This window comes from Cavia porcellus, unplaced genomic scaffold (assembly GCF_034190915.1).
Source record: "Cavia porcellus strain 051 isolate PalLab524CR breed Dunkin Hartley unplaced genomic scaffold, mCavPor4.1 scaffold_9, whole genome shotgun sequence".
Taxonomy (NCBI): Eukaryota; Metazoa; Chordata; class Mammalia; order Rodentia; family Caviidae; genus Cavia; species Cavia porcellus.
Window position 1 is genome coordinate 59,578,913 of NW_026947492.1, and position 26,373 is coordinate 59,605,285.

Genomic DNA, 26,373 nt, shown 5'->3' on the forward strand with positions numbered 1-26,373 from the left:
ATCCTCTTATCATCTTCTAACTTTTGTATTATAGCTCTTTGTTTCCTTGTTATTTTTAAGAAGTTTTCATTTCATGCTCCCACATTACAAATCTGCCCTCCAGGTAAGATAATCTATCCTTAGTTTCTTTCAAACTGTTATGCCAGCTTTCAATAGAGTTTTTAGTTTCCTGGTAATCTCTTTGAATCTTCTTCATGTGTTCTATGTTTTCTCTGTTTTCTCCATCAAACAATTCTCTACTTTTTTTCTGTTCTTCCATTCCACCATCTGTTTTTTCTTGGGTGGTGCTTAGCATTTCTCTAACTATTTCACTTATATCTTGCTTTACTTCATTAAATACTTCACTTTTGAACTCATCTATGAAGCTCTGGAGATATTGTGTTATGCCTATTGGTGCCATGTCTGATATTGCATGTTTTCTGTACTCATTCTCCTTTGCATTTACCTTTCCTGGATCAGTGTTCTCAGAATTGGGGGCCAAGGACCCTTTCTTGTTGTCTCCTCTTCTCATATTTTTTTCTTCCTTCCATACAGGCGTATATAGGAGGCCCATTTTCTTTCTTTGTGGATTACAGTTTGTTTGAATCTGCTGGCTAGGTGTTCCTGCCCATTGCAGTGTACTAGGGAGAGACAGACCTGGCAGTGTGTGTTGGGCCCACCCCTCCAGGTCAACCTACTGAAGGCTTCACTGCTAGGATGCAATGGCAGGTGCAGGGACCTAGTTTGGGCTAGCCTACTGGGTCTTAGTCTGTGGCTTTGCCCAGGTCAGGTGCTCCCCACCAATCCTGCTTGAGAGGGGAATATGCGACTAGTCACTGCAGCATCTGGTTCTGGCTACTCTGCCTGGTCCCAGAATGTCCTCTGTTGGAGCCTCCTAGTCTATGGAAGGGTCCTCATTCCTCTCATTCACTGCAGGTTGATGCAGGGCTCCCTGCCAGTCACACTCTTAGCTCCATTTGCTGATTGCCACTCTCAGAGCTTTCACATCTCTATCCCTGCTGTGCTGATTCAGACACAGCAGCAGCAACAGGAAATTCAAATCGCGGTTTCCAGAGGTGCAGGTTCTAGCTTTGGCACTGAGATTTTATCTGTTCCAGTTATAGAATTGGGATTGCATTTCTAGTTGGTTTCTTTCAGCTTATTTTGCTCCTGGGTCAGCAGGGTATATATCCCCTTGCTATGACTCCACATACCACACTGTTCCTGGAATCTAAGCTGGCTATCTCAGAGAGGCTCCATAGCTGCTGTTATCTATCCTCCATGTTCTCTTGGAAGTCTACAATGAAGGTTTTAAAGTCAACAACTTGAGAGCTTCAAGAGCCTCCTTGTTCTAAAAGTATTTAGGTCCCATATGTATGCTGCTTTTGGGGATAGCTTCTTCCACTGTGACATGAAAGAAGGTTCTCCCCACTGTGTCTCAGATTTAACCTCCAAAGGAGATTAGCCCAGAACACTGATCTGGGACATAGCTTTTATGTTTGTTCTCCTGGCCATGCACAATGCTGATGATTTCTCACTTGACCCAGAGATAGGATATGTGTCCTTGATCAAAGATGAGTTCCCTGTCTTTAGTGTTCGAAAATATTCATTTTCTATGGGCTTAACTAAGAAGGAAAAGATTGGAATGATCTAGTTTTTCTAATTTCACATGATTCTATAAGGAAAGTACAAAGTAGATAATGAGCAGAGTTACAGTCAAAGGAAGGAAACTGAAGCAGAACAGGTTTGCCATTTCCTCTAGAGTATAGAGTAGGATCAGATCCAGTCTGTCTCAGTGAAACATGTCCTCCAAGCCTTGAAGACCAGCTACCAGCCTAGTGCCATTGAAAATATGGAAGGAGTCTGGTTTTTATTGTAGGTATGTATATTTCCTAACTCTGAGATAGACTTCCACTTAAGAGAACCATTTTATAGAAGTTTACATTAAATACTGTCAGAAGTGTTCTAATATATTTGTTTCTAGTGTTATTGTCTAAATACAGGCAAGCAAGGAATACCAGAAACTTTAGCAAATAATTTAAATTTAACTTGTACAAGAACAAAGTAATAATAATATACCATTAAATAAATATAACTTTATGTTTCCCACATTTAACTTAGAGTTATATGATTTTAATAAAACTTTATGAGACAAACCAATTAAAAACAATGAGTAAATAGCAAGCAGTTATCACAAGTAGTTATAAACAACTGGCAAAGACAAAACAAAATTTACAGCATAAGTGTTGTTACCTAAATGAATCTCAGTCCACAGTCTCTGAAGCAAGAGCAAGCTCTTACCTCTATCCAGTGATCTTGGTGGGACCTCCAAATGATAAAGCGAATGAAACTCCCAACTACTCTATCCTCGAGTTCATGTCCTCTTAAATTGAAGAATAAATTTTAGGAACAACAGAGGTTAAGAGTAGAATATATTTATTGAGAGAAAGAAAGCTTCTGTCTGAGAGAGATACAGATGGGATCCAAAGCATATGTCAAGGACTCTGTGTTTTCTAGGGATTTTATGGAGCAAATTTATGAGGTGAGACAAGTTTAAGGTGGGGGAAAACTGGGAACTCACAAGGCAGATGAGGAAAGATGGGAAATAAGTATAGCTAGCAATAACATTACTAGTTCATGTAAAATTGATTAAATTTGGAACAAATGGGGAAGCAAGTCATATAGAAAGTGGGCATTCCTGGAGAGATGTGATTCTTCCATACAGGGTTAGAATGGTGATGCCAGGCCTCCTCATGGTGATAGGGAACTATTTAGAATATCAGTCCTTAGGATGTGGATGCATTTGTTTGATCCTTTGTCTTGAGGTCTGGCCCATAGCAGGAGGTGTCAGTCTCCTCACAGTTGCAAGGTATCTGGGCTTTTGCACTGGCTCCTTTGAGGTCCTAGTCCTGTCTCACTGCCTATAATATTTCTAGCTAACTCTGAAGCCTGCAACACATGGACATACCTTGTGATCACTAAAGGACAGTCTCCTTTAAATGCCTGAACAGCTCTTTGGAGCCCTCTGTGCCTAAGTGACATCAACATCTCAAAGCACCTGCTGACCTTGTATTGTTTGAATGTGGCTGGCACACTCACCACACAATTCTAGGGTTGCCCAAATCCATTTTTTTGTGCCTACATCTGGCTTTTTAGATCTTAGCATTTCTATGTGAGGCACGTATCTTTCATCATCTTCTTTCTTCTATCTCTCCTACCCATACTGCAGGCTGGAACACTACCATCTCTCAATCAGGGACTGCATAGCCTACTCTCCTAGATCGCTCATCCTTCCTTTTGTCCACCCAGCAGTAGTCAGATGAAATTTCTAGAAACCACATCTGACTATATTGCTCCATTTCCACAATGAGCAGGGGATCAATAGGTGTTTCGTCTCCTCTATGTAGCCAATGTGGCTCTCTTGCCCTTTGTTCTTGCTAGTCTTTCCTAAGAGACTACAGTTGCTGGTGACAAGTGGCCCTTCTGAGCTGTGGTGCCATTTCTACTAGGAAACCACTGCAACTTCATTCTTCACAGCCACTGCTGGATCTGAGCCAGTCTTGCACTGCAAGTCCAGCAGAGCTCTTCTGAGACCTTTGGAGTCTTGAGTCCACTTTCATCCTAATGAGCATAATAAACTACTCCTATATGAAGTACTATTTACTGCAGTCAAACTTTTACAAGGATTTTGACCTTCTCAAGTTCTGGAAAGAATAAACCACTAATTTTGTTTTGTAATCTGAACTTATATTTATAAGACTTAAGTAGGATTTGACATGGGCTGCTCTCAACAAGTTGGCATAATATTGCATTTTAGACATTTAACTAAATGTCCATTAATTTGAATGTTGCTATTCTATTGATAGTTTGGAGCCAATACACTGTTCTTTGGTGGCTTAAATATTGGTGTAAGTTCATGAGAAGCTACTGAACCCTAAGACATGAAACTGTTAAATGTTCCTGTGTCTCTGCAAAAAGGCCAGGCCCCCCAAAGAGCTTAGGCTTCATTGACACCAACTGGGTGCCTAGGGTGAAGAATTGCATTGTCTCATGTCAGCAGGCACGAAGGCCACACCTGCTATTCAAATGTTCCTGGCAAGGAGCAAAACCGGGACAGAGATTTGGGTTTAGGAGATCCCTGTAGGAGATCCCTGCTATAAGGGGATCTAGAAAATTTTATACATTCCAGCTCCCACCTTGACCCCTCCTGCTGTCCCCAACCCTACCTTCTTGCTCACTTTGACATTACCCATTCCACACATGTGATGCAGACTCAAATTCAGCTCTTTTGAAATTTGGATGCCTGAAGAATTTTATAGCCCTGAGCAGTGTGGAGAAAGGTCAGAGCTATTGCTCTCTCTCTCTCTCTCTCTCTCCCTCCCTCTCTCTCTCTCTCTCTCTCTCTCTTTCTCTTCAGTCTTCTTTGAAGTTCAGCAAAAGCCCAAGCACTTCACCCACACCTGCATAATGTGGTTACACAGCTGAGTGAGTCAGAGCACTGAGGTCTGAAACACCTGGAGCTATTTGCTGGCTGATCCATGAGTTACTTCTACAAATTTGCATAAGTTACTTGCCCCACCTGAACACTGAGTTCTTCTTCTACAAATTGAGTCAAATTATACTAACTGATAGGTTGCTACAATGATTAGATGTGAAACAACTAGCATGAGGCCTGGCCATCTGTAGGTGCTTGATAATGAGAAGTTTAGTTCAATCCAGTGATTTCTGACCTAAAAATTTTTGGCTACTGAGATTATCCAACTGTGTCCTGTCATCCTTCCATTTTGCTGTAGTTCTAGCTGTCAAGGCCCTGGGAGGTGAGTCCCATGTGAGAAAGGATGGTCTCATCATTGATGCATACTGGGCACAACTTTGGGTGCTTTGGGAAGGTGATATTAAAATGACATTGACACAGTTGGCCTGATTGACAGGAATGTTTCTTTTTACCCCTATAGTCTCTGCTCCCTGATTCCTACGCCCAGAATCTCCAGTGCTCTGTCCTTTTGCAGAGGTGCAGAAGATGGAATGCCTTTGGCCAGGTTGCAAAGCAAAACCCCTCATATTCACCCAGTGCAGATTGACTACTGAAACACTACTAACTTTGATGATTACTCTTGGCCTAACTATTTAAGTCCAGTGAAAACACATCTTTTAAAATAGAAAAAATATATATATACTTAATTAACTTGAATGCTTATGAAAGATCCTGAATCAGCAAACTAGTTTAATGGATTGTAACTAATGTAGTTTTGTACAGAAAGTGAGGGGTTAGTATCAGTTTCTCTTTAAACTATAGACATCTTGCAAAAGATGTTAGCACAAACTTGGCCTACCTTTCTCTCCACCAAAATTTCATTCACTGCTCTCAGAGCCATGAAAAAGAGCTCCCTGATCAACAAGAAGGAGCAGGGTTATGGGATACCTTCCACTTACCACCCTCATGAGCATCATCACCACCACCATGATCATCACTACTTCTGCTACCACTGCCATCACCATAACCACCATCATTGCCATTATCATCATCATCATCACCATTACTGTCATTACCACAACCACCACCACGATCACCATTGCTACAACCATCATCACCACTGCTATCACCCGCTCAGCAGCAGCAGTGACAGGAGCAGAATCACCATTACCATTATCACCACCACCACCCCCACTGCCACCAGTGAGTCTCTGCTATGTATCAGGCAGAACTTACCCCATAATATTGCTATGAGCTCAATACTCATATTTCTATTTTCCAGAGAGGTTAAGAGAGGATGAAGAAATCATTTTTCCAAAGTTTCTCTGCTCATAAGAAATAAGGCTGACTGTCACTAAAGCCACACTTTTCCTATAATTTCTCCCATTTTTCCTCTTATTGCCCCAACTTACTTCTTTAGTTGCTCATCAGTTCGTCCTGTGCAGTGCTCCTTAATTCTGGGCTTGCTCTCAATTTATGTTTTCTGTTCTCACTCACATATCTTCAGTTATAAACTGTATAAGGTACTTATGACTCCCTTGTAGTAGTGCGTAGTAGAATCTTTTCTAAACTTATGTTCAATATGCTCCAATTCTCTTCGGACATGCAGTGTCTGAGTGTACAGATTGTCTATTGCCCACTTTTTCCACAGGTTGTAGGACTTGGATCATAATTCTCTCAACAGATTGTGGGATGAACCAATAAATGAATGCATAAATATATTGGCAGATGGAAGAAGAGACAGATACATTTCCAGAAGCCTGATGGATAAATAAATGCACTCAAAGTTAAGGATGTGTCTCAAATTGATATTCCTAACTCCATCATCTCATTTCACCTGTCTCCAATGTCTTTCATAATTTCCCTGTTGGCCCTTTTGTTGTGTTATAAAACTAAGCTTGTACAAACTTGAAGTCTATCCTAGCTGATTTCTTCTTGTGCCATTTCTGACAGTGATAATGCTTTTTCTTCCCAGTGTCCCCTTCACACTCTTGTCTGATTACATCATCCATTCAACAGTTCTAAGGTTTGGTGTTTTCGTTGTTGCTGTTTTGGTTTGGATATCTACTATGTGTCAAACACCATTCTAGGGAATGTAAGCAGTAAACTAGACAGGCAAGATCATGGGGGAATGGAAAGAATTTTGCAGGCAGTATGGAAGTAGAAGGTGGCACAACAAGAAAACGTTTTTAAACACGTAAAAAATGAGCGAGATAATTCTAGAGCAGAGTGAATGATATATTAGGGGAGCAGTGATGAAAAAGAACTAGGAAACCTCACATTAGAAAGGTTGTACAGGGAACAAGTGCCATGTGAAGGCCATTACCAGTGAGGGACAACCAGATCCAAGCCTTTCCCTGTGAGTCAGTGCCATTTGCGGACTGCAGAGAGTGGAGGACAAAGGATTCCCCCAAAAAGCAAGTCCTCTATGGGGACTAGCACCATATGTGGGCTGCTGACAGTGGGGGGACAGCCAGACCCCAGCCCCTTCTAGGGTTGCGGCTGGCAAACAAGAAGAGCCAAGCCCCCGCTCCTTGAAGCAAGCAGTTCATCCGGAGGAACATGAGCTGTGAGGACAGCAATTGAAGTGAAATACAACTTGATGTTCATGGTGTTTTGCTGTTCCACTGTCCTTGCAGGTCTAGTGCCAATGGTCTGATCATCTAGTCAGAGGATACGGGTACACAGTGTGGCATCCAGGGAGACCTCTTTTGTCGGTGTCGCTCCCGGCCGGCAGGAAAGACACACGACAAAGTCTGGCGGTGTGCAACCTTGTCTTTATTTGTCTCCGCGTGGGCCCCGCGAGGCCTTCGCTCTGCCACCAGCCCTTTCTCGCCGGTGGACTTTCTCTATCTCTCTCTGTGCTTCTCTCTCGTGGCGGGAGAGGCATTCACTTTTATAGGGTAACAGTGGCCAATCAGTTCAAAGCGCGCGATGCGGGCTGATTGGCTAACATCAGTTGTTGCTAGGCAGACTATTCTATTGCGCGGGCTGCTTACGTCGCCAGGGCAATCAGGGGGCAGGAAGCAGGCGCCAACTTGGCTCACTCGATGGGAGGGGTAACTTAGCTCAGGCTTTGCTCTTTTCTACAGGCCTCACGTCCGCCAAATAAAGCGACCGGTGTCGGCCGCGGCTCCCAACACTCTTTCAATGTGTGGTAGCCATTGTTAATTTCCTATTACCTGGGATTGAAGTTCTATATCATTTTCATGGTTTTGTTGGATTGGATTTTGTTCTGTCTTGTTTTATTTGCTTTTGTCATATCTGAGGGCATGAACAGTTATTTCAGTGAGCGCAAGGTATCTTATGATAAGCATTTTAAATTTATTGTTGTTTTGCTTTGAAGTCCTTTATTGCATTCATTGTTTTTTGCTGCTGTTGTTGGTTAAGTTCATTTGATTTTTACAATGTCTGATGGTATTGGCAGCTATTTTGGGGACAGCAAGAGGCATTATGATAACTATTGTTGAGTTTGTATTGCTTTGAAGTCCTGTGTCACTTAACACTGGTTTGTTTTGATTGGTTTTGTTTTGTTTTATTTCATTTTCCTTGGTTTTATCCTCTAAAAACAAAACAAAAAACAACAAATCATTCTCTGGAATAAAATGGATAAATGGTAGCATACCTGCACCATGAAATACTATACTGAGAGGAGAACAAATGCAGTGCAGATCCATGTGATGTGGATGACTGTCAAAAGCAAATAAGACACTCTCAAAATGGCATGTACTATATGACTCACTATTTAAAAGTTTAAAAGCAAGTGAGGATGGGGTGAACTGCTGGAAGGATCTGAGACTGGCAGCAGTGTGAGGAGAACTGGTGATGTTCTGTCCCTGACCAGAGAGGTGGCAGCATGAGTGTGTTCACTCTTTGAAAATGCATGACTCTTTGCATTTGTGATTTTTCTGATTCTATGATTTTAATGTGTCTCCCAAAGATCTGCATATTAAAGACTTGGTCCCCAAGATGATGACATAGGTTGTGACATAACTTTTGGGAGCTAAGGCTCTGGAGGATGAGTTTAGTTCTTTGGCATTGTGATCTTGAAGGGGAATGTGCAACCTCAGCCCCTTCCCCTTTTCTTCTTTTGCTTTCTGGCCATGAGATGAGGGATTTTTATCTGTTCTATGCTCCTACAGTGATATTCTTCCTTGCCACAGGTCCAAAAGCAATGGAGTCAAACATGGAGTGGGATAAAATACCTCACATATTTTGTTATAGTAATGGGAAGCTAATTAACACATATAATGCATCTCAGATCAAAGTTTATATTTAAAAGAAACATCACAGCATGGTGACAGATAGATGTCATGGGAATGAAACAATCTAGTGTGCCTCTGATTTTTGCATGAGCAACTGCACCAGTGGGGTTGCCCTTTCCTGGATGAGAAAGAGTAGAAAAAGAACTGGTATGGGAAATGGAAGAAACAAGATTTAATTTTCCACATGCTGTGATGGAGGTAGTAGTCACCCAGATGTGAAGAATAAGGGCCAAGAAGAAATCATATCTGGATGCATATTCAAAATCCCTCACCTTGTAGCTAGGATAATGAGATTAGATGAGTCTCAAAGAGAGTAGATGTGGAGAGCACAGAGAAGGCCCAAGGACTGGGACACTTAACCATTTAATGTGGTAAAGGTTAAGAACCAGAAAGGAGACCATGAAGGAGTAGCCAAAGAACTAGGAAGAAACTGAGGAGAATGTTGGGTCCATGGGCCAAATAGTTTCAAGGGAAAAGGAACAATGAACCATGTCTAATAGGTCAGTGTAAGTTTTGAGCACTGACCCCTAGATTTGGCAATTAGGAGGCCATCGGCAATCTTGCCAAGGGCGGTTTTGTGGAATGTCATACAGGTGATTTGGGTGAAGCTGTCTGCTGAGCTTGGAGCCACTGACAGTGTTAAAACAACAGTGTAACCCAGATCCAGAATATTCAGCACTTCTACTGCAGCTTACTTCCTGATTCTTGCTTTACTAATAATCAATGTCAAGCTAACTAACACTGTTAGAGTATTCTGGTGCAATAGAGAAGTAAAAGTACAAAATGGACAGGTTTATTGAGTTGAGGGTGTGGGAAGGAGCACACAACACATGGCAGCTGGGCTCTGTCCTTTGACCAGATACAGAGGGACAGAAAGTTATATGAGCTCTGATTGAAATTTCACATGGGGCAGATATTGATAATGTGTGAGGAAATGATTGGAACTTTCTGGGTCAGTCTGCATAAATAAAAAGGAATCTTGACAATTAGGATGCAGGAGAGATGGTAAAAATGAAAGGCATCTTTAAGGTCTAGGACTATGAATTGAGTGGTGGAGGGAGGGATATGAGAGAACATGGGGTAACAGCATCATTGATTATCCTAAGATCTTGTATGAAATGATAGGATCCTTTAGGCTTTAGTCAGGAGAATGGGAATATTGTAGGGGGAATGAGTAGGTTTAAGAAAACCATTGTCTAGAAGACATTTGATTATAGGTTTTAGTCCTCATAAATGTTTTGGAGCTACAGGATATTGGGAATACAAGGAAAAATTGAAAGATCCCTCAGACAAATGAAAATAGGCATGGTGAGGCTGTGTAGGTTGGCCATCAACACCCACTACAGAGACTGAGGACTTAATACAAGGGCCTGAAAACTCAGGAAGCACACTATTTATGGCCTCTGTGTCTACAAGTACAAAGAACGTTTTACCTGAGACTTCCAGTGAGACTTGGAGCTCTGAGAAGGATACCTTATGAGCGCTACGGGTCCCAAGCCCCATCAGTCTTCAGCAACAAGTCCAAGTAGATCAGCCAGTGATGAATGCAGTGGTGACAAGATCTCCTGTGAGAGCAAGGATTTAGAAGATGGCTTACCCACTCTTGGAAAGCTAAGACAGTGACTCTACCAGTGCCCCTTGAGATTTCAGAAGGGGCATTCTCTTGGCCAGCATCCTTTTTGTTGCATTGAAGCATGGACTGAGAGGGGTCTGGCAGCTGCACCTTGTCTTGGTTTACCTGTCTTAGAGCACCAAGTGTCTCTGCTAAAATAGCAGATTGCTGTTTTTATTTTGATTTTTATCTCTGTTGTTGAAAACACAAAAAAAACATATGTCAGGTGTGAGGGCCAAGTTTAAGCTTTTGTTTTGGGATCTGGCCCACTGCAGAAGGTATCTGTCTCCTCCACAGTCACAAAACATCTGGTCCTGTGTGCTGGCTCCTTGGAGGCCTTAGCCCTGTCTGACTGCCTATAATTGTTTTAACTGGCTTAGCTGACTGTAGCATTTTTCCTCTGAAGAAGTAACCCAAAGTGCTATGAGAGATAATGGGCAATAACTGATCTAGCTTCGTAAGGCTGAAGCAGGTTGAAGTTGTTGAATGGCAATGAGGGATACTCTGCAAACCTTTTAACTAGTGGTCCTCATAGATAGCAGGCATTTACAGCTTTAAGTTTAAAGCAGACAAAGGCAAATAATCAATTAAGTGTGCAGGAGTCAAATAATAGAATCCACAGAATTTTTTTTTTTTTTTGTCTTTTTCCTTTTTATTGGTACCGGGAATCGAACTCACAACTGCCTGCTTGCAATGCAGGCGCTTATGCCGCTGAGCTAAATCCCCAATCCCAAATCCACAGAATATTTATGAGTATAATTTTAGTAATGGCTTTCCATAAGGAGGATGAGGATAAGGTCTAGGGAATTTTAGAAACTGACATGTCATTTATTTGTCATATACACATTTAGGTTTTACAGTTGTACAAGTACTTCCTTTGCTGTTAGAATGTCGTCTGATTTTGCAGGATAGTCTGTTTTATTAATTTTCCTTTTTTATTTAGAAGAGAGATCAGCTGCATTGTTTCTTTTAAGGCAAACTGAGTATAGTTAATTATGGCCCCAATATACATCATATAACCTTTTTCTGAAAAGGATCTGTTGGAACTCAGTAAATGGAATCTAAAGAGAATTTAGTATATTTGTTATGATGCTTTGGGGTTTTGCAAGTTTTCAAAGTATAAAGCATGTATAATCAAAGCATGAACAGTAGGGCTGACAGGTAAGTTTAGAAACTGCTTTTAGGTTATAGCAGTTATAATTCATTGAGTTTTAGGTCCTTTTGTAGATGGTCATTACATAAATTTTTGTTTAAAAATTATTATTTGACTGATGACTTCATGTTGGTTTGACTTGAATCTCTTGGCTGCAGCATAAGAAAAAGACAGATGTCTTGATCTGAAAGAAAACATTTACTTAAGGGCATCAGTATACCATCTGATCAGCAGCAATGAATTGTTATAGTCATGTGAACTTTAATTGGGGTGTCTTCCAAAAGGCTATGAATATTATTTGGGCTTCCATTTAATGAATATGGGATGGTTAAAGTTACCAGGTGACCACTTTCTTGTTCATCAATTGAAGTCTTATCTAACCTGTCTTCACCTCAAGGGATTTTGTTTAACCAGTTTTAGCATCATTTTGAGCATCTGACAACCTCAATAGATGCATGCTTTTTAAGTCTACAACCCAAATAAACCTTGATTAAATGATCTGAAGCATAAAAGAAGAGAAAAAAACATTGTTGAGCTCAAATAAAAAGGAATAGCTGTTTACAGAGAAGACAAATGGACAGAGACAGATGATCTGTACAGTATAAACAGACTGGACAAACAGATGTATAGAGTGACAAACATTTTATAAAACATCTTACAAAATCAGAGTGCACTCAAATATATTTGGCCAGTTTGAACTAGAATAAATACACTTGTGTAAATGTTTTTATAGATTAATTGAGATCTTTTGAAATAAGAATAGCAGAAAAGAACCAAATTTATGGTTACGCCGAGATAGCCAGCAAGGAGAAAAAAGAACATGAATATGAATTAGTCCCTTAGGATCAGCCTGTTGTTGAAACAGGAATAGGGCTTGAGGCTGAGAAGGCTGTGGAGGGGGAGTTGTAGATGGCCACTGAGCAGCCAACTGCCCAGCAGAAATCTGTGGGCAAAAACCAGATGATTGACTACAAATGGCTGCTAGTCACCATGTGACAGGGAAACACAAGATGGTGACTCAGTATCATGAGACCCACAACTATATAACTGTTGCTGGTCTCATGATGAGGGACCACAAGATGGTGGGCATTTACTCTGTGACCTGTTGCAAGATGGCAGCACATTGTCAGTTGGCAGAGGGCTGCAAGATGGCGGCTGTCCTCCATGTGAACTACAGTAAGATGGATGCTGAAGACCATGTGGTATGGGATCACAAGATGGTGATCAAATGCCATGTGGCCTGCTAGGTGGCTGAAATGCACAAAACCAAGTATGGTGAGCCAGTGGGGAAAATGGTGACACAGGAATGGGGAACAAAGGATAGCCATCCAACGGAATAAATGGTTCAGGTGGAGTGGATCAGGAAATCTGAGACTATACAGCCTGAGGAGCTTGAAAACTGCTACCTCTGTCCAGGGAGGGCAATGGATACGTTTTCTGATGCAAGCTTGTAAATTTTAGGAATAGAAACAGAAAACCCTCACCTATGATGAATGAGGAAGATTCCTGTTGCATGTGGATCAGGGGAAGGAAGTAAACAGGCCTGGGAAAAAAAGGCCGTTCATAGACAGGGAAGCTCAAACTGAGAGTGACTCCCAGGAACTAATACACGCTGGGTTGAATCATGGCACAAAATGTTAGAGTATTCTGGTACAATAGAAAATAAAACTACAACAAGAACTGGTTTATTGAGTTGAGGACATGGGAAGGAGCATACAACCCATGGTGGCTGGGCTATCTTCTTCGACCAGAGAGGCAGAGAGTTATATGACCTCTGATTGAAGAGGCACATAGGGCAGATATTGATAATGTGTGAGGAACTGATTGGAATTCTCTGTGTCTTGATGGTGGGTGGAATCACCCATGACTTTGTGCAGATCTGGAACTTTCTGAACTGTGCTTCCGGTTTCTCCTTGGTCTGGGAGGAGACCCTGCTACAGGCTGTGTGTGGGTGAGTGAGCTTCTGGGGATGCTGGGAACTGCTCCTCAGGCTGCTGGCACAGGATGGGTTTTCATCTCCCCTTTTAAAAAGGGACAATCTGGGAGTGGGGAGGGAAGTAAGGTTTAGACTCTGCTGACCGCTGCATTCTCATCTGCAGAATGGAATAACAAAGCTGCCCTCCTGGGCCTTTGTGAGTGAGCTGAGGACAGATGCTGCCTCTGCCCAGCACAGATTTGCAGAAGCCCTAAGCTGGCCTCACACAGGAGGTTGTGGTGTCCCTCTCTCACCCCACGGCTGAAGGGAAGGTTTTCAAAGAAAATTTCGGACTGTGGATTGAGGAGTGACTGGGAATGTAGGGGCGTCTTTCTTTCCTCTGTTGCCACCAGATGGGAAAAACTGCTACCCCAAGTCCTGGAGTTCAGTTTGTACACAAATTCTACCATCCTGTTTGTGAAGATGTTGACATTCATGCATACATTGGTCAGTAGCTCTCTCTCTCAGAACTTCCTCAAAGTTTTGTAGCTAAAAATTCATCCCTGCAAAGCAGGCCCTCTGCGACTTTGCCACTACTATCTCTACTAACTGATCTAATTGATCTGCATCTCTACCCTAAGGCATGTGAATTATTTTGCTTTCTCTTTTATTATATTTTGGTTATTTTTGTTTTTTGAAGCAGGGTCTCTTAGCCCAGATAAGCCTTAGACTCTGCAATCCTGCCAGTGCTGAAAACAGGCATGCACCACCACACCCTGCTGAAGTATTTTAAATAGAGGTGGTTTGTCTCCATGATATAGGTGACTGGAGAGGAATGCCCTAAAGGTCCGGGCTACAGATTAGAATCCTGGGCTTCTACTCTCAGCAGAGGAGGAAAAGCTGAGGAGGCAGAGAGAGGGAGGAGAGGGGGCAGGGGTGTTGGGTGGAGGTATAGGCTGTGGAGGCAGCAAGGAGAGGGAGACCTAAGCCCAGTGAAGTCAAAGGGAAGTGGGGCCCACAAGCAGGTGGGCTGGGACCAAGAGATCTACGGGGACATGGTGCATAGTGCTTAGCCTGAGTCCTGTGACCTTGGAGGACAGGATTATGTGTGACTGGCTGTGCCCAAACTCACAGTGCAGGCCTGTGGCACCAGCCTGCCCTCACTGTTACTGAAGGCTGGGAAGGTTAGGAACAAACCCCGAAGTCACAGAAGACCTAAGTGTGGACACTGGATGGGGTCCAGCTGGGAAAAGGGGTCTGAGCCCATTTGTGCTAGGACTAGAGCTTCCCTTGTCCCTTGTCCTTGTGCTGAGAGCAAAGGGGAGCCTCCTTAAGGCAGTGACAGGGTTGAAGCTCTGTGTTAAAGATCCTTATGCCTGCCTCACAGGTGTCTTCTGTGTTTGGAGTATGGGAGAACAGAGAGACGCAGTATTCACAATCTAGCTTGTGGGTCACCAAGCTACTACTTGGTGGGTCACTACTTTTGTCTAGTCCAAGTCTAAGATGGCTTTTCACATTCTTAAAAACATTGTGCTTTAAATGGCTATGAAATACCTACCTATGTAGTGTCCTTTAATTTAAACAGCAAGGTCAAAGTGTTCTAAGGAAAACTTCTGATACAGCAGCTGGAAGTGAGGAGGGGAAAGGATCCCAAAAGATTCAAAAGCTATTTAGGATCTAGGAGTCCTTGGGCACCAGCAGCAGGTGTTGGTAGAGAAGAAGATAAAGGACAGGTGAGTGCCGGGTCCCATTCATGCTTGTTGGGCTGCCTTTAGCAAACTTGGGCACTTATGAGAAGGCCTGGGGATGTGAGGAAAGAGACTTGCCAGGTGACCTTAGCCAATCATTCCTTCCCTCTTTAGATCCCTAAAGTGGGATTTTAATTATTGCCCCCTCAGGTCTGTCAGGAGTATATGGTAGCAGGTGTCTGCCTCCTTAAATTCCTGAAATACCCCTCAGATTTTGCCTACTTCCTGCATCTGGGATGAGCCCAGGATCAGAGTGGTCTGGGCATAGTGACACAGGACCATCTTTCTGGTCAGCAGTAAGTACCTTCTGTCTCTTTCTAACCATTTTTTTTTCTGAATGCAAAAGTAATATAAACTAAACACTTTCAAACACAGTGTGTGCCCTTAAAGTAAGACTTCCTACCATCTCACTTTCCAGACAGCCACTATCAACAATTTTAACTCTGTAGAGTTGGTTTTCTTCAACTGAGAGCCACCTACAAATTTTTAGTTCTACCCAAGGCAAAGAATCTTATCTAGGGTTATTAATTTATTTTTTACATTGAAATTTATGTTTTTACATTAAGTATATATATATATATATGAAAATTTTATTTTTTGTCTTTTTGAGACAGGGTCTCACTATCCTGTTCAAGCTGGCCTCGAGTTCACTTTGTAGCCCAGGCCGGTCTTGAACTCACAAGGATCATCCTGCTCAGCCTCCCAAGTGCTGGGATTACAGGTGTGAGCCACCACACCCAGCTTGAAATTCTAGGGCATTGTCTGAGGGACCACTGGCTTTTTTTTTTTTTTTTTTTTTTTTGGTACTAGGGATCAAACTCTTGACCTCAAGCTTGCCAGGGTGGCGCTCATGCCACATAGCTAAACCCCAGCCCATTCACATTTTATTTTAAACAGAAAAAACTAAAAAATAACAATAAAAGAGAGTTTTAAAACAGGCTAGTAGAAGAGTAACAGTAATCAACACCTTGCACATTGTTATATACGCAGTATTTGTTGAGGGTACAAGATATAGGCATGAAACATTGTCCAGCAAATTACAACACAAAACTTTCCCGTGAATGAACCAAGAAAAACCAGCTGTACAACTATATTAACCATCTTGCATTTATGTATATTTTTTCCTTTTCCCTTCCTTCCTTTCCCCTTTGTTCCATTATGATTTTTCTTTGCTTTTGAACAGTTTCTTCCCAATTCACCATATCAATTGTACGTCTTGGAACTTGTTTACTTTTTCAGATTCTCACAAAAGTGAGTCAATACGAGGTTTACATATGTGGATCTGATTTATTTTACTTATGAGTATGTTTCAAGTTGCATCCATTTACTCATAAAAATCTCGTTTATCTTTCTTTATTACTGAGTAATACTTCATTATATTTTTTAAAACAAATCTTTTTTATCCATTCCTCAGTTGAGGGGTATTTAGGTTGTTTCCAAGATTTAGCGATTATAAATTGTACTGCTATAAACATGGGTGCACATATATATATCTGTAGTGTGATGTTTTTAATTTTTCTGGGAAGATTTACAGAAGGAGGTAGTTGGGTTGAATGGGACCTATAATCCTAGTATTCTGTTTTGTTTCATTTTCTTTTGTTTTTGATTCCAGAAATTGAACTCAGGACCTTGGGCTTGCCAAGCAGACACTATTAAAATCCTAGTTTTCAGGAAATCTCCACACAGATTTCCACAGTGGTTGGACCAGTCTACCCTCCCAACAACAGTGGAGAAGGGTTCCTTTTTCCCTACAGTCCTACCAGCATTTGTTATTGGTTGATTTCTTGATGATAGCCCTTTTTTAAGTTGCATCTCTCGAATGACCAATGATGTTAAACATCTTTTAATATATCTATTTTTCATTTGTATGTCATCTGAGAAACGTGTATTCATCTCAGACAGTCATTTTTGGATTGGATATTTGAATACTGGTGGCCACACTCTTTGCAACACCTCTGGTAACTTGTGTGTGTGTGTGTGTGTGTGTGTGTGTGTGTGTGTGTGTGTGTGTGTGTGTGTTTGAGATAGGGCCTTGTTATACAGTTGAGGCTGGCCTTGAGCTCACTTTGTAGCCTGGTCCCAAACTTCCAATGATCCTCCTGCCTCATCCCCCTGAGTGCTCCTGGGGACAGGTATGCACCACCACACCTGGCTAGGATCCTGAATTTTTTCAGTTATTAGTATGTTCTAGGGCATTGTCTGAGGGACCACTGGCTATAAGTTTGGGTTGTCTTTTCACTTTTTTCCCATTCTGCATTGTCTTTTCACTTTGTGGGTGATTTCTTTTGTTGTCCAAAGATCTTTCTTTCCTCTCCCAAAACCATTTTATTTCAGGGAGAAAAAGAAAAAAAATAGAAATAGAAGAAAACTAAGACAAAATTTCAAAACAGATCATTCAGGGTACAAAAGCTTTTTAATAAGGTGAGATCTCATTTGTTAATTTTTTATTGTATTTCCCATCGGTCTGGGTTTTGTTCATGGAGTCTCTGCCTGAACTTGTGTCTTCCAAGATTTCTGCCTATTTTTTCTTCCAGCAGATTTAGTGTTTCTGTTTTAATATTTATATCTTTAATCCACTTTGACTTCTTTAGTGAATTGTGATAGACATAAATATACTTTTAGCCTTTAGCATGTGGAAAACCATTTTTTCCAGCAGACACTATCTTTCTTCCAGTGAACACATTTCGTCCTTTGGCAACCAAACGTTTGTATGTTTGTAGTTGTCTGTATCTTGTATTCTATTCCACTGACCCTCAGGTCTTCTTTTTTTTGTTTTCCAATACCATGCATATTTTGTCACAGTAGCTTTGCAATATAATTTTGAGTCAGGTATTGTGATGCCCCTTGCTTTCTTGTCCAGAATTGCTTTTGCTATTCCAGGTCTGTTTTGTTTGCAAATGAACTTTAACAGTGTTCACTCTAGTTCTTTGAGGTATGTTAATGGTAATTTTGGTCAGGAGTGCATTACATCTGTATAAGAGATTTGGGAGTTCTTTTCACTATCTTGGTCACCTGTAAAATGGAAATGTTGCCAGTCACTTCTCGGGTAGCATTTATGCAGTTGAGACAGAGAAGGCAAAGCACTGGCCAGTCCTCAGGACACTGGTGCAGTATTATTTCACTGAGTCAGTGGGACTCTGAGGAACCCTGGGCATGGCTATGGTGGGAGGGTCTCTAGGAGCCTGGTGCCTTCACCTCTGCCTGGCTTCTCTCAGCCTGTCCACAAACCCAGATCTTCCTGCTTCTCCAGGAATTAGGTCTCCAGTTGAAGAGAGAGTGGAGGAAGTGGGTTCGCAGAAGTTAAACAACTGCCTAAGTCCTGGGCACTTTGCATCAAAATCAGGTATCTTGCCGGGCTTCCTTGTGCAGGTCCTAGGCCCTCACAAGGCCTGGCAAGATCTGAGTGCCACCTGTAGGCCCTGTACCCCATGATTCAGAACTCCAGGGCAAAGGCCAAGTGGGAGGGGCAGGGTAAGAGAATGGACTGCCTTAGCCTTATTAGCTGTTATGGGTTAATGGGGGCCATAGGAATCATTGGGCAGAGCTCCTGAACTATCTTGTGAGTCTCAAGTTGGGGACAGTTTGCCTCACCCTCAAATGTGTTTCCTCTGCAGGGCCCACTCTTGGGATCTTGTCAGCAAAGACAAGTGAGGGCTTGCTGGACCCCAAGAGCAGCCAGGGGTGTGTCACAAAGAGAGTCCCCCGTCCTCACCCCTGGACCTTGGAGCTTTGAGATTCTGAACTCCTTTCCCTGCTTTTACATCTCTCCAGCCTGGGGCTCCCACCACCCGCTTCTATGCCAGCACTGTCAGGCTTACCCTGAGAAAGTATAGCCTTAGTGCAAAGACACATTTTTAGCTGCAGCGCTAGCAGGAGGGATGCTGAGGTGGTGGCACTGGCCTTTCTATTCCTTCCCTAGCCCTTAAAGAAGCTTCTTAATTTCTGCAATGTGGACAGTGGCAGGACATTAGAGGTCATTTTGCAGGAACTGGTTGCACAGTTTTTCAGGATTGTTCCACACTCTTTGCAACACCTTTGGTAAGCATGAGCTTTATCACTGAGTGGCCAGCAGAGGGCCAGAGTTTGTACCCTTTGTTTTGGCCCACTCTTGAGCTGGGCACCTCCAGAGCTGTGTTCTGGTCTGCAGACTCCTGGCCCAGACTACCTAGGACACTCTTCCTCCCATCTGTACACCTTTACAGCACAGCCCATGCAGTGCCCTTGGACTCAGCAGAAGGTCAGTGACCTCAGCTCTGTTGAGCTCACCTTCTACTCCCCGTACCTTGCGTGCAGTCCTCACGTGATAGTTTCTGAGCTTCCATTGTTTTCGCACTGTGACTTTAGGAACTAGCTTCTAATGATGGAATTCCAAGCCAAATGAGGAAACTGCTACACGAAATTTACCCATCTGCTTCCTAAAGAGCTAATGGTAGTGTCAGGCTAGGCTCTGAGTGGAGAAAGCTGTTCCTACTCCAGGCCAAAGTGGCCCAAGAGCTGGGTGTCCTTAGCTGCAGAGGTTTCATCATCCATTGCAAACACTGTCTACAGTGGCCAAGGCCTTGAAGTAGGGTGGGGGCCAAGTTCTCTGACCAAGTCTATGAGCCAGGATCAGGAAATGCTGCCCTCAACATGTTAGTCACTGTCACAGCGAGATGTGGGGCAGGACAGGAACTGGTCCCCCTCCTCCCTGCCCCTGCACTTCCCAGCCCTCCTCTGGAGGCTCTGTCAGCCTTGGCACCACTGACATTTGGAGCTGGTTGACTCTTTGTTGCGGGTACTGTCTTCAGCCCCAGTATCCATTCACTCCAAGCCTGCAGCACTATCTTCTCCCTGTTGTTACAACCAAAATTACCTGCAGATATTATTAAATGTCACCATCAACAGGACAGAAGGTGATGAAGTTGCAATAATTGACAACCAGTGCTGTGGAGCCCAGAGTCTGGGCTCCAAGCTTTCGATTCTGACTCCTTCTCCTTTTTCTCTACTCTTTTTTTTTTGTCTTTTTGAGACAGAGTATCACTATGTAGTTCAGGCTGGTCTTGAAATTACTTTGTATCCCAGGCTGACCTCGAAATCTCAAGTGTCCTACTGCTTCAACCTCTGGAGAGCTGGGATTACAGGCATGTGACCATGTCCAGTTCTCATTCTCCTCTACTCTTGATCGCTGACCTCAGTCATTTCTTTTTCTGGGGTCCTCATTTTCCAACACCCCCACTGGAGTCTTCCCAGGAGCAGAACCTATTTCTTATTGCAGCTGCAAGCCTCACCTGCTTCTTGTTCCCCATCACTGTTCCAGTGTCCTGGTTATGAGCCATGTCCCTGTACTGGTGACCACCTCATAATTCTACCTCCTTGCTTACAGCGATGATCACAGGGAGCAGATTATGTGGGTTACATAAATATGGAGTCTGACCACCTGGATTCATACCCCGGCTCTGCCTCTTCACTGCTGTGTGACCTGGAGAAACTTTGAAGTGGGTCTCAGTTTCCTCCATCTGTGACCTGGGGTAGTGATAGCAACACTCCCCCCCCCAGGGTACTGAGGAGGAAGCAAATTGGTGTATTCCAGGTGGGACAGAGCAGATGGGGAATGCCTCCCACCCTGTGCCCCCTTTCCAATGCTCAGGATCTGACAGAGGCTGTACATTTTCAATTCTGCAGTACCCTGAGTTGTAGATCATACCATGGTTATATACCATGAAACAAAAAAACTAGAGGACCCCAAGGTGCAGCTTGATTCAGAAGGTGTAAGCCTAGGGGAAAAGGTGCCATTGAGGGTTGAGGGGATGTGTATAGGTGTCAGAGAGTGTCTGTTAAATGACTCTCATGGCAAGGTGAGAGGGTGGGCAGGCCTGAGAACTTTGATAAAAAGTAGGGAGGGTTGATGTGTGTCCCCTGTCCATAAGGGAGCTAATGCGAGGGCCACAGAGCAAATGGAAACCTTTCCATCCAACTTTTGTCATGCTGGGAGGAGACAAGAAAGGACCCCAGTCCCTGCTTATGCAATTAGGCACCACACGCTCCATGCCAAGGAGAGAAGTAGACCTACTGAGTCACATGCTACTTGCTGGGCATTTTTAATTTGTCAAGGGACAGATCAGGTATAAATCAGTGGTACAAATCAGGACCTGCAGCAGCCAGAGGCAGCTATGGAGGCAGCAACCATCTTCTCCCAATGGGAAGGACTAGAGTGCTGGACCTCACATGTTTCACTAGAAAGTTCCAGACCCAGCCCTGAGGCCCAGGTAATCTTTTTGATCTGTAGCAAAGGCTTTTGGCTCTTATGCTTTCTTTGTGCTCAGCAAGAGGCCACAAAACTCAGATCCTAGTGTCCTGTGAGCTTAACTCCCCCCCCCCCCCGGCCTAGGTGCAGCAGCTCAGTTTATTCTAACAGCCTTTGAAGAGAATTCATCTTGTGAAGTAGGATTTCAGTCATTATTATTCTACTATTATTATTCACAATTATTTCATTGATGGTGAACTGAGGCTCAGAGAATTATGTGTCTTCCAAAAGTTCACACTTGATTTGATTAACAAAGTTCAAGTTTGAATCATGATAATCATGACTTCTTATCATGCCAGAGAAGGAAGATTTAAATCTGAAACAGTGAACCTAATGAGCCATATTTGGTGAAACCAGAAACCAGGGAAAGGCATTGTAAGTATATCATCACTATGTGCAAAGTAGAAATTCATAGTTTCTCAATTAAAGCCTGAGGGATTTTCCTGTACTGGACCCCTGCCCATCTCTGTGCCTTGCAGTGGGGAAGCCCATCGAGGTACAGAAGACCCTGCAGCCTACAGAAGAGGAGGTGAACCGGTTACACCAGCACTACATGGAGGAGCTGTGCAACCTTTCTGAGGCCCACAAACTCAAGTTCAACATTCCTGCTAACCAACACGTGGAGTTCTGCTGAGTGCTTCCAGCCAGAGGAAGGGTTACCATAAAGATCAGGGACAGCTTTTCAGTGCCCAGGAGGTGGAGCCCAGACTTCTGATAATCCAACCACAGGTGTCTACATGGAGGAGAAGACCAGACTTTGCTAGCTCTGGTTTGTGACCTTGCACCAAAGGACAATGGAAGTTTTCCCCAGTGCAATGTGAGAGAGGACTGGAAAGGTATGATTTGTGAGACCTCCATCCTCTGTTGTCATGTCACTCCAAGAGTATAAAAAGCAGAAAAAGAGAGCAATGACATTTTTCTTCTTTTACCCCTGAGTGATAACACAAAGGAAACCGCCAGCCAGTCCCGTTCATGCCCCCTCATCCTGCACCTGAATTTCCCTTCCTCCTCAGATTGGAAAGTGAGGGAGCTGCCAGTAAGTTCTGCACTTACCCTGCTCACCTTTGTGTTTCTGGGTCCTCTGAGCTCTGAAGGGATGTGACTCTGGTCAGATTTCATTCTCCCCCTCCTCAGTTTACCCAACTGACTGAGATGAACTCAGAGTCTCAGTTCCTACATCACACAAGCCAAGGGCTCCACAAGAATACCTCTTACTCATCTTTGGTGACTCCAACCCCAGATCTGGGCACAAGTGGAAGCCTCTGTGAATACTAGTTCAATGAATGGAAAAATTCAGCTTTAGTTCCCTTCTTTCTTAACCACCCCAAAAAGGTGGCTGTCAAAAGCCTGAGCTCTGATCTTCACCCTGGCACTCTGACCCTGATTCACCTTCCCCAAGGCTGGCTTAGTTTGGCCTGAGGAGATCATGTTGATCTGTTCCTTCTTGATGCATCACCCCAAGATTTAGGCCAGCACAGAGAATGATAAATGAGTGTGAGGTGTGTATGAGGTGCATGACATTCTGATGAGAAGAGTTTTGGATTCCTGAGTCAGGAACACATGAGAGTGGTGCAGGAGGAGGCTGGCTGCTTACCTCACCCTTCCTTTGTTATGATCACATTTTTCATTACTAGGACAAAATACCTGATACCCACAACTTCAAGGAGCAAAGGCTTATTTTGGCTCATAGTTTGTTTTAGTCCATAGATAGCTGGCTCCAAAAGTGAGGCAAAGGTATGACTCAGGGGACTTATTCATGCCATGGTGGACAGGAAGCAAAGACAGTCAAAGGATGGGCCAGGGATTTAACTCAGTGGTGCAAGAACCTGCATGGCTCCTGCAAGGTCGTGAGAATAATGCCTGGTACGAGAGAGAGAGAGAGAGAGAGAGACAGAGAGAGAGAGAGAATCAAAGGAAGAGCCAGGACAGAAATTCATGCCATGCCCTCAGTGACCCACCTCTTCCAAGCAGACCTCATCTCTTAAGAGCAAATCAACTATAAGAACCATAATGCAACTACCTTCCAAATGCTTCACCTATGAATTCATGAGACTTTTGGAGGACTTCTCCAGGATAGAAAACATTACCACCCCTTAGTGTTGTACAGATTGTGCCTACAACATGGGAAGGAGCATTTGGAGAAGTATTGATTTGGGTTCAGATTCTGCCTTCACTTATTTTCAGTAACCCTAAGCAAGTCATATTGCCTTTACCTGGATTTTGTCATCTGATAACTACAATAACCCTCCCTCAAATTGTAGTGAACAGGTCCAGAGTCACTCCATGTACTTTTCAGAATGCTTCACAGTGTATACAAATTAGGAGTTGGGTGACATGGATGCCCAATGTCTCCTGGAGCCACCTGTTGTTGTATCATTGGACAATGCATTATAAGGGTCCCAGGACAAGCAGGAAGAAGTAACAGAAAAGTTCAAAGAAGGGAACAATGGATTCCTGTCCAGGAGATTTTTAGGGGATGTGGCCATGGGCGGGGCTTGGAAGAAAGGTCAAGGGTAGCAAAGGAAATGAGTAGTGGCCCATGGTGGTTATCTACTGCTATGTCATCATAGCTTCCAAGCTGACTGGCTGAAGACAGGAAAAGATAATTACTTCTCACCACTCTGAGTCTTCTCTGAGAGGACAGCATCTTCTCAGGTCTTGCTTGAGCATCTGCATTTGGCCAGTGGTCCAGTGAAGGCTTGGCCCTTTAGAAGGGACAGGATCTCCCTTTGTGTATGGGAGACACTGGTCCTGTCTCTATCTTGACTGGCCTTTCAGCATTCAATGGTGGCTGGATTCCAACAGAACGAGAGCCAAGTCTCTATGGACTCAAATTCTAAGTCACATAACTTAACACAACATCACTTCTGCCTTCGTCCATTAATCAAAGTGAATCATGAGACCAGTGTTGAGGGATAGACTCCTGTGATTCAAAGGAGCACTGATGTCATCTTACAAAATAGTGAGAATTCTTGGAGGATTCTGGTAAATACCTTATAAACAATATCAAAAATTTAAAACTGAAACCCTGGGACAACATATACACACACTCTAGAATTCCCTGCCTGGCTACGGTAAAGCTCATGTAGCCCAAAGCCCCAAGCTCTGCCTCCCACCTCTGATTTGTCTCCAGGTGTCATTCCTCAGGTGTGACAGGAGTTTCTGATGGATGGGCTTTGGGATGGAGCACTTTTCTGTGTTCCTAAATGAATTCTGGGGGCATGGCTTTGGGGTCTGTGTCTGATCCTTGTTTCTTCTGCTCTAACACTCTTCCCCTACTCTGTTTCCTGGCCACCATGAATTAAGACGCTTTGTTGCATTATGCCTTTCTTCCATAATGTCTGCCTTGTGGCCACCTGACCTTAACTGAAACCATAAGCACATTAATCCTCTCCTCTAACTTGTGGTGATAGGTATTGTTTCTCAGTGATGAGAGAGACAGTGAATACACCTATTCATGCCCATGTGCCATCATGGTGAGCTGTGTAAGACATCTACCCATGTCCTACCCTGTTCCAAATTCTCCTGCTTCTAGGTTAAGGTTTATATCCAGCAGTCCCCATAGAATATTGCGAAAAAGTTGTAATAAAGGGACAGCTTCTTGAAATATGTACAGGTTCAGGGAGCCACTAAGAATACTACCATACGCCAATGCTGTGGCAACAGTGCTGTCCTGCCCTGGGTATGGAAGTCCAAATGAGGCAGCAGGCACCTGGACCAAAAGAGAGTCTTGTCAGTGACTGTCTTTATTCCAGGGTACAGGCAACTTCAGGTGACCCTGTAAGAAGGAGCCCAGGATGTGCACACTCCAACCTTTGCAGTCACATTGCCTGAAGAAATGAGATCTGCGGCTATAGGTAGCTCCTGGCACAAAGTACTGGTCAGAGCTGGGCAGAGAATGGTCCTGAGGAGTCCAGAGGAGACAGAATAGTTCCACCTCAAAGTCCAAGGTATCAGCCTACCATTTACCACTCAATCCATCTGTATCTGTCTTCCTAACCCATCTTCCCCTGACCATTGCTTTTGGACTTGTGTCATAAGAACAGAGAAAAATCACTCATCTTATGGACAGAAAGCAAAAGAAATAAAGAGGGGTTGGAACTTAGGGTGCTGAGCAAGAAACTAACATATCCCTCTTCCTGTTAAGTGGCTGCAGCAGTTGAGCCAGGGAGACAATTGATCAGCAACTCCTGTGAGCCTACAGGGGCAACCATCCCATTCTCTTACCCCACCCCACCCCCCCGCGGCCACCGCCATTAGCAACTGGGGGCCAGAGGTCTGGGCCTCTCTTAAGAGGATGACTGTATGCAGTATAGCAAATATGGTGGATTTCCTTCTGTCGTCTCTTTGATAACCAATATTGTTTTCACTGTTTCACTTTGCTCTAATTAATTGTTTTGTTCTATTCAATATTCCTTTTTGATTGGTTTTATAATGTTCTGGTTTTGGTTTGATTTTGCTATACCTGATTGAATAGACAACTATTGTGAAGATACAAGATATACTGGCGCCTATTACTGTCAGCCTGGTATCTTGCTGTGAAGTTCTGTATCAATTTCACTGCAATGTCTCGATTTGATTTGTTCTGTCTTGTTCTGTTATATTTTACTAACTTCAAAAAAAAAAAAAAAAGAAAAGGGAAAGTAGCTGAGGTTACATATTCCCCTTCAAGGGCACAGTGCCAAAGACCTAAAGACTTCCTCCTGAGCCCTGTGTCTTAAAGGTTATATCACCCCCTATGTCATCATCTTGGGGACAAAGTCTTTAATATTCAGACCCTTGGGGAGACACTCATTGAAATCATAGCATCATAGATTTAGAAAAATCAGAAATGCAAAGAGTCATGCATTTTCAAAGAGTGAACATCCTCATGCTGCCACCTCTCTGGTCAGGGACAGAACATCACCAGTTCTCCTCACTCTGCTGCCAGCCTCAGATCCTCCC